The following is an 8,167-nucleotide window of genomic DNA, read 5'->3' as shown; positions in this document are numbered from 1 at the left end:
GCGGTCGATACGGTGAGAATCGGTGATTTTAGTGCGGTAAAGGTGCTCACTGGAAATCGTTTCGAGCATAAGCAATAAGTGTCGACTTTTCCCCGGACCACCGGGGTAACCACTATTTACTTGCCCATGATCACACCGACAATAGGCAACGCATTGTATTTCATCGTAACCAAACGACGCGACGGGCCCAGAAGATAACGCGAGTTAAGAGGTCAACCAATTCGCTGAGCCCAACTGCAGGATTGGTCAAGGTTAGTTATAAGTTCGTTATTAAGTTCATGTCTGTAGATTTACGTAGGATTAGGTATGTGTATATTTCGTTAACAGGTGGATTTTTTGCTTTATAATAAGAGTTTCAACGGTAGGGTGGCCACCTATTTTTTTTTATTATATCTCACTAGGAGGTATTTCTAGCAAATAGAGTGTTTTTTTTGTAAGAAATCCTGGAAAGGAAAAGCCTATTCGGTGACCAATTCGTATTTTAATTGTCAGGCAATATACTGGTTAATTTTGCCTAGTGTTTGTTGGTTTTTTTTTGAACAAGTAAATATACCCACCTAGAAGGAGTTTAAAGGAGTTCGTACGACGAATCCGGGAGAGGTTTGCAGTAAGCATCCTGGAAAGCAAGAGGGATTGTAGTGTATCTGAGCTAGTCGATGGTAATAAATATAATAGTAATTGTTGCATCCCACTAAATCTGACAAAAGAACGCAAAATTTAAGTTCCAAGTCCCAATAAAGAATTACAACCCTTTAAGGGAATTAAGCCCCAAAAACAAACAAGCCGTTACAAAGTGTCTTAGTGGACTGTAAGGCTTAAGAGTGGCGAGTGGCAAGAATGTCACTTTCACTTAAAACTAATTTCTATTTACAAATTTTTCTGTACAATATAAAGGGGTGCTTGAAGCCCGAAAGTAGGGACTTGAGAGGGATGATCGGTTTAAAAATACTTTATTTAAAACAATCCTTTCTTTTTATTTTTTGTATGTTTATAATTAGATACTTTATTTTGAGGGATGTTGTTTTATCAAGATCTGGAATGTGTAAGAGAACATACAATATGCAAAATTCGAAGGGTTGGAAATGTAGACAAGGAATACGCATTGTTGGTGGTCTAACAACCACTTGCAATAAAATTTAAATCAAACTGGAGCCTGAATGTAAAGAGAGTGTGCGTATGCGTTCACGTAAGCTCCGGGGCAATTTGGTCTTGATCATACCTAAACTTCAATCTTAATATACACCAAAGCACTATGGGTGAAAGGCATTTCAAAGTACACGTTCGTATGTTTATCCTTAAATTCTGTAATTTACGTTTTAACCTTAATAATAATTCTAATTAGCGGTTTGAACATAAATGGTGGTGCGAAGCGTACACTACAAACACGATTAACGATGAGGGCATATCTTGGCCTCAATTAGGATGAAGTAACGCAAAGTACGCCTTTGCATGTGTTAAATTCCATGCATAACCTGTTAAGTGTCTTACATCGGGGGCGCAAACCTTTGATCTTTCATGAGATTAACTACGTATAAACGGTGCTTGGACTTTACAATGCGCACCTATGTAACCCCTATTTAACAGTATAATATTCCACGCTTAATTGTATGAAATATAAATGAACGTTTAATAGGGAACGCAAAAGATTGAAACATTTTATAGGTAAGCCAAAAGGGGTTCAGTAGAGTAAACGCTTTGAGCAATTTGAAACAACTTCATGCTTTCGCAAACCGCATTAAATTAGGTAATTGAAAACGTTTCGTACAGCGTTCCAAAATGATATCTTCGTCACCATTAGAACTACGCTTGTTATGTGGATGATATAAATGTATAGGACATCCAACGTTATCGCAACTGGGCAGAAACGTAACCAAAACTCCTTTAAAATTGTTTATTACTCGTCCTGCGATTTGATTCTACGCAATGTATTTATTAGCCAAGAAATTGTTGCGCATTTTCTCATTGTGTATGATACATTACGGTCTAAAAGATTATCGTTCTTTGCAGCCATCTAAAATTACTGCTTCAAAAGTGACTACATGTTGGTAAATGGATTAAATACCAAAGAATTTTGAAAATAAATGCCAGAGTAAGTACGCCAAAAATAAACTAGTCATAGAGTTTGTTTGAATTCTGTGGCCAAGTAATAATAGTATATTACGTAACGAGTGTTGAAAGCGATACTTTTCACACGAGATGTGAAGTTTGCCATACGAGGCGAAGCCGAGTGTGGCAATCACACGAGTGTGAAAAGTGACTTTCAAACGAGTCATGTACACTATTTTTCCTACGACTCTCCATACAACCAAAAATCTACTTACATAATGAAACAAAAGTTATTTTATTTCGAACCAACTACTACAACTATCTAAAAATACGAAATAGATTCAATTTCTCTTTAACGAACTATTGTTTTAATTACTTTATCAAAGAGGTACCTGTCGTTTGGATCTTCTGCAAGAAATTTACTATTATTAGACGTACGCTACTTTTCATACCTTAGCCGCAATTTAGTTGATAGTAATTCGAGTGTAGTGGATTTTGCCTCTTCCCTGATGTTGGGTGGAGTACACTCTACATCCATGGAAGAATCACTTTTCGCCATTAAAATTAAGTGAGGAATTAAACGCGTAGCACAAGGGAATAATCTCAAGAATAAACTAATCGCAATTTTAGAGTTTGACGTACGCCTACTACGTTGATGTTACAAGAAGATTAGACTACTACGAAAGCAAAACGTAACATGCGATTTGCTTTCTAATATATGGTAGATCTTATGAGAAAGCAAATCACACGGGTGCGTTTTGTTTTCCGTTACATTTTGCCATAAGTGAGCGAAATTGTCAATTTTCAAGTAAACATAATTGTAAGACATATGTCATTTTCAATGAAAGTCGTAGGAAATAATTAATTATGTCAGTCAGCGCATCTAAACAAAATGGCAAACACAACTTCAGCTCAGTAATGGACAAATTATCACATCCCTTGGCTGAGCTCTTGATTGATTGCACTGCGGATAATACTTCAGACCTATCCACACATTTCAAATTGAATACATGTGACTCAGGATTTCGACATTTGGCCTCCACAGTAAAATTAGGTTGTAGCCCGGTATATCTACAGTCTTGGTGAAAGTATTTATTAAACACGTTAGGGTCCTTTAATACGCTGAAAAAATTTTTGTTGTGTTTGCTATCGATAATTTCCATGTTACGTAGTCCATTCCAAAGGCTGCGTGGGGTGATATTGTTTGTGTTAACAAATCTATTGATGGCCTCCATTTTACGAGTTTTAATTGCATGCTTTGTGTCAGTAAGTAGGCGTTTGTAAAATACCCAGTTGGTGTAATTCCTTTGAGATCGATATCTTAGCCAGGCATTGTTTTTCTGACGTATCATTTTTAAAAGCTCTCCAGACAACCATGGCTTATATTTTTTGCTCGTTTTGATAGCTTTTATCGGTGCATATTCATTGAGGAGTTGATTGATAAGCACATATAAGTGGTGTAGTTTTTCATCAATTGTGTGACAGCTGTTTACGCCATTCCAATCCAGTGAAGACGCAGTTTGACAAAATTCAGCGTAGTTTATATTCCTGAGATCTCTAACATGGACGCTGGTTTCGTTGGTGGTAGTTGTGACTGAATTATTCATAATGTATTCAAAAGAAATAACATTGTGGTCAGAAGTTCCAATAGGACAAGTTTGTTTGATATTAATAATTCGCTCGGGATGGATTGTAAACAGGAGGTCGATGAGTGTACTCGAGCTGGGAGTAATTCTTGTAGGATCTTTAACCATCTGAACAAAACCTAGTTCGTTGAACATTTCTTCAAAAACATGAGGTACACGTGGACCAAGCATATTAATATTAAAGTCGCCAACACAGATTAGATTGTTATATTTAAAGTATAAGTTCTTAATAGTATCATTTAGAGCAGACAGGTCACTAATGTTACTACTTGGGCTTCGATAGGCGACCCCAATGGCAAAAATCTCACGTCCGTGTTCGACTTCCAACCATAATTGTTCGATTCCAGTGTTAGCGGTGTGTATTACTTTTGCTTTGATATGATTTTTGACTATAACCGCCACACCACCAGCATGGGTAGGTCTATCAACTCGATGTACTTGATGGGTGTCAAATACTATATGGGGATAGGTACATTTGGGATCTAACCAGGTTTCTGATAAGAACATGAAGTCGAAATCAACCACCTTCAATTTTATGTAGTCGGCATTTTTAGACAAGGATCGTATATTGGTAAAACATATTTGCATTGTGTGATTAGTGTAGCTTGTGAGGAGGGCATTTACAAGTTTTTTTGATCAACGATTTTGGGCTGGCCGCGTACATATCGAATGGTAAGGTTTGGTTCGCCATTGTTTTTCCGTGAATCTAGTTCGTTGCGCAATTTGTTCAGATAGTCGCGTTCCTTAGGCGTTTGATCGCTACTGATGGTGATTGCTTGATAGTTCGGGTTACCTTTGAGCTTGATCTTGTTTTTCAAGATAATTTTCGTTTCTTCACTGGTATTGAGTATAACCTTAATTGGTCTTGGGCGAGATGTCTTGTTAATGATACCTAGTCGAAACATAGACACTCCGGATAGGTTGCAATCAGTGCTGATTAGCTGTAAAATCTGGTTTACCCGACTACGGTCGTCTTCTCTGCGGAGATCAATACTTTCATTATTGCTTTCTGTTACCCCAAATATGATAATGTTCTTCTGGCGAGTCCAGCGTTCGTTAATTTCATTAATTATTTCTTCGGTGTTTGCCCCATTCTTTAGGCTCTCAACTTCTTTTTCTAGAGCAATGATTCTGTTTTCATTTTTGATGTTACTTGCCATTGCTTCCTCAAGTTTTTTTGTTAAATTAGCAACGGTGTTTTTTATGTCAATATGCATGTCTATTAGGAAATCGAGCTTCTCATCAATCGTCTTAGCACGCATCTGTTGCTTGCTGCCCGTTGCGGCATTCTTATCAATTTCTCCTGGATCACAAGCATTACATAACCACGTAGTGATACTTTTATCCTTTTTCATTGTTTGATATAGGTCCACAGAAGTATTTACACATTGTATGTGATAAGCGCCTTTGCAGTTACCAGTGCAGTGCAAGATATCATCGTACCTTCCTAGCTTGCTACTGCACCCTTCACAGTTTACCATTATGCGTATGTAATTTGTGTAATAGATTTTCTTTTGCGTAAATGCACAAAGTATGAAAAATTTGTAAATAAACAATTTGAAGGAGACAGTATTTTTGAAGTATGATAAAGGGTTTTATCTAATCATGCAGTTTATAGAGTAATGGTGTACTACTCACTACTTTTGTCTATAAAAGCACAGGCACTACTTGTTTTGTGTAACTATAGTCGCTAATGGATACTACCGGTTTTCTTCTATCCTGCGGTACCGAACAAAACAATTAACTCGCAATGGAAACTGTTCAAATAATTTAATTAGCGGAGTACTATTTACACGCGCGAGTACAACACAATCGTTTTCAACACACCGTGTATATTAGGTATACGTTTAGGCCCAGTTGTACAATGTCAGTTTAAACTTCAGTTTATAGTTAAATTGTGGGTTAAAGGATTTAATTGGCTAATATTTCACAAGTTGACCAATCGTGTTTCTGAAATCTGCCAGTTAAACTAATTTGAAGTTTAAACTAACCTAGTACAACCGGGCCTTAGTAACGTAAAAATGACCTTTATTAGTTACGTACATTCAACTTGAAGATGTCGCATCTTTACAGCTCTTCCACTCACGAACTGAGATTCGAAACTGAAATCCTCGTCAAAAATCAAGATTCTGAATTATCTTCCCACACAAATTTTGGTCGTGATAATGTTTTTGTTTTTATTGCTTCTAATCGCCGGTCGCACCCGGGCGTCTGGGTGAGAGCATGTATTACATTCGTTTCAAGGAGGATCATCATGACATAGTCATTTGCTGAGCGTGCAGGTTCTGCAAGGAAATGACATTGATTAACAGCCGTTCGGAATTGACACAGATTTAATGAATTAAGCTCTGGGCATCACAGTCACCAGAAGTATAAGCTGAATGTTCGGGGTGGATTTTGTTACGTTCGGGTTATCAAGTATTAGATAAAAGTAAAAAAAGTTATTTCTGAAGATATTTTCGAGTATTTTAGCTAGAAAAGTGTCGAGGGATTCCTTAAACAGGGAATAACGGAGCATTAAGTGTATTCGAAAACTATCGTTTGTTTATGAAACTAACCAGAGCCAATTGTTATAAGAGGTTCGCTGCTGTACTAAAGGGTGGTTATTTGAAATGGGCCATAGGGAAATTTACATTGCGCAAATTTCAATAAATCAGCCAAATTCATGGGCCCATTGATTACCAACTTTATCTTATAAAATGTCCATAAAAAAAAATCTAGGCGTGTAATTCAAAAGGAAATGACCATTTCAATTTAGGCTACGTTAAAAGGCAAAATATGCCTATTTGTAAAAAAATCATGTATAAGGGCAACTGCTATAGAGTTCATTAATTAATAGTTCTAATTAATTTTTTTAATATAGGTCCAGTTAAATATGGCCAGTCGGTGTTTTTATTTTATGGACAAGCAATAGAGATCAAGGAATTTTGTAGTGACATTTCAGATTAAGGGGAGATTTACGATAAGAATTCACCTAGAAGAGGGAAGGTTTTGGTAGACGAGGCTACAGATTTATGTAGAAATTTTTAGTTTTAAGTTTAGAAGGCAAAAATATTTCAACCCCTTTTGCAAGAAATTAGAAAGGTTATTTCAGTTACTAATCACGTGAAATTAATAATACTCAAAGTGAATACAGGCAATTACCTCCACCTCATTGAGCGCCTAAATTAGGTATAAATGGTATGTTGTGCCCAGTGGAAAATTCGCCAAAGAGTAGCCCTGTGAATAATATATCTTTTTCACACCTTTCTCCCGCGTAATCTTTTTAATTCGAGAATTAGATTACGTGTTACCCGTGGGCAAAGTGCGACTCTATTACGTTAATAGGTTTATTTAATTTTACTTTAATTCTTTATGTCGCTAAGGCATTAACCTAGATTACATTTCACGCGAGTAAGAGCAAATTATAATAATAAACTGTAACATTAAATTACTTAAAAATGCTTTTAAAGTAATAAAAGAAATTTGGAATTTTTACGATGTCTGCGGTAGCCGAATGTTTATGAGTTCGCAATTTAAAAATAAGGGAAAATTGGTTACTGTTAGTAATTTGTGGACGAATTCTGCGTTATCTGGTTCAATATCTTAACTTTATAACTTTAGAATTACAGTAATTTTAAAAATTAGAAAATTACCGACCCGATTTCCATGCTCGTAAAAATGTGGAGCGCGCAGCTTAATTCTTCGAAAAGCTTATCCTTGAATGTAATTGAAAGTTAAAATGTGGAAACACGGGCTACAATGTGTCTCGGTCAAAGAGGTAATCATTCGAATTATTTTGTATCCGGTAGGTCGTTCTTGTATAAAATTCGAATAGATTCATCAGTGACAAAGTTTAAATCCAAATGAATAAAACATACGCATTTTTTAATGCTGAAAAATATCTATGGTGTTTTGTAGCATCTTATGTAAATAAGAAATGAATACTGTAGTAGGTAATGAATTAATTTTTTTGCTTCAAAGATGAAAAAGTATTAATTTCTTTGGAATGGTTCAGCGTCCCTAATTTATTTTACTTTCAAATGTCGCGTGCAATTAGAGCAGTCCGGATTTCTTCAGAACTTTTAGATCATGAAGATCTCAAATTAAAATTTTAATTGTTATTCATAAAGCGACCGCAATCAGTCAGAGCAGGGACAAAAAGCCAATTCATTTCTTTTCTAAAAATTAAAAGTCATTTCTCAATGTCTTCCTCATCTTTTATTCAAGACATTTGATGAAGGGGGTTCTAAGTTGATAGCCACAAGAACACACGTCGCGTCGTCTAAACTCAACCATCCAATTCTCTAAGGCGTATTCAAAATAAATCAATATTTAATCAAATATTTTATTACAAACTTCAATTTCAATGTTTATTCGGTTAGATGAGTTTAACTGACTACAACGAAACTTCATTAACATGTATAAATATTAAATACCAATTCTAAAATGGCAATTTCTCAATCATCCGACTATTTGTGCTTTTTTATTTCGCA

This window comes from Photinus pyralis, unplaced genomic scaffold, assembly GCF_008802855.1.
Source record: "Photinus pyralis isolate 1611_PpyrPB1 unplaced genomic scaffold, Ppyr1.3 Ppyr1.4_LG4, whole genome shotgun sequence".
Classification (NCBI taxonomy): domain Eukaryota; kingdom Metazoa; phylum Arthropoda; class Insecta; order Coleoptera; family Lampyridae; genus Photinus; species Photinus pyralis.
The sequence above is the reverse complement of the archived record's forward strand: the minus strand, read 5'-3'. Positions refer to the sequence as shown.